Source organism: Capsicum annuum, chromosome 7, assembly GCF_002878395.1.
Source record: "Capsicum annuum cultivar UCD-10X-F1 chromosome 7, UCD10Xv1.1, whole genome shotgun sequence".
NCBI lineage: Eukaryota > Viridiplantae > Streptophyta > Magnoliopsida > Solanales > Solanaceae > Capsicum > Capsicum annuum.
In genome coordinates, this window is record NC_061117.1 from 195,201,950 (window position 1) to 195,203,717 (window position 1,768).

Sequence of the window (1,768 nt, forward strand, 5' to 3'; positions counted from 1 at the left end):
AATCATTGTAAACTTTGATTATTATAACAATGGTTTGTATATTATGTGAGTGAAATAGTGAATGTGTATCAACTAAATGTATTGGTACCAAAATTTGTGAGAAATAATTATATTTTTTTTAAAAAAAAATTGTATAATTTAGCCACGGTTTGAACCGTGGCTAACATATTAGATGCATTAATTATGTCTTAAAGTAGACACGGTTTTGGTGTGGTTATTTAAAAATTTTAAATACATATTTTTTTATTTAACTCAAATTTATCAATGGGAGAACCGTGGCTATTCACACACTAAACCGTGGCTAACGAAATGTTACCACGAAGGCTAAAACTGTGGCTAATTTCGTTACCACGCCCCTTATGCGCACGCTAGTGACCGTGGCTAAGACTACTTAGCCACGATTTTGGTACCATTTAGCCACGGGTTTGACCGTGACTAAACAACGTATTTTTTGTAGTGTATGATCGGACAGAATAAACAATACCACAAAGTAAAAGAAAACAAGAAGACACACAGATTTACGTGGAAATCCTTAACGGGAAAAACCACGGGCAAAGGCGGAGGAATTCACTATAATGGAGAGGAGTACAATGAGGAGACGAAAGTCTCAATGACGTAAATATATATCCTCCAAAACAACCCAATAAATCACACTTATATAATATGTGCGTACAAATAAATCTTAGGCCCAAAAACATACAGGTCCATACCGCGGGGACTTCGGCCCCGCACCCCCGTTTGGCCCGATCCCGGAACCCACCACTGACCCCACAGAAAATCACAAACATGGGTTGCACCGCGAACTTTTCAGGGCCGGATCAACAGAACTTGGGTCGCAAACTCTTTTAACACTTTCTAATAAAGTCTTACAAAAGATGCTTATATTTGACTTATCCAACTAATTGAACAAGAAAGAGAATATTTCAAAATAGTTGGTTATAAAAAACAGATTACCTTGAGGAAGAATATGTCAGCGTATTGCATGCACGGGTCAAAAATCTGGGCTGCCGTTAACTCATCTTGCTTGGACCAACCCATAAGTTGGCAGCACCTTATAATGAAGAAAATGCATGTAAGCAAATAATGGACTGCTCCTTTCAAACAAGGGATGTTTAAATGCTTTGACCTTTAACGTAAAACCCTTTGAAGCTTATTCCTTCAAGAGTTAATCTCTTTTGTGGCCCACAAGAATTCTACTTCATCCCCTTCAAGATTCATTCCACAGCCTTCTATAACTCAATAAGATACTCACCAAGAACTTCAATTTTCTTCATGTCACCTCCCATCTTGTTATTTAGCTGGGCAAACCAAACGAAGTCAGTTTGTTGACATTTAGTGCCTTCAAAACTCCCTGCTTAGCAAAGAAATTGTAAAAGAGAAAAAAATAATCATTAGATACTAAAAGAAAATACATAACTGCACATGAGCCCCTCCACTCATCAACTGACCTGTACAAATGTAACCTGACGAAGGAATGGCATAAAATATAGATTTTCCTGACAAGTTATTCAACAATGTATCGCTTACGTTGTGGTGACCCAATTAACTGCTGCTTTATTTGGTTCTGAATATTTGACATCCATTTTCCAACAGTACAATAATTAGTTGGTTGTCCGCTGACATCTTAGAAGATTTCACATAACCTTTATCACTTAGTTTTCGACTTTATAGTAATATCTTAGCTAATGAATTAGTGGTTGTTCTTTTTGTTCTTAAGTTCCTTTAGTAGTTTTTGTTGGGTTCAAAATCAAGAGGGCATCATGCGGAA

The 1,768-nt window shown here is 36.8% G+C and overlaps 1 pseudogene; it reads right to left on the minus strand.

The window, feature by feature from the left end:
• LOC124885853 overlaps window positions 1-1,481 on the minus strand; it is an 18,682-nt pseudogene extending 17,201 nt beyond the window's left edge.
• Window positions 1,482-1,768: the final 287 nt, after the last annotated feature.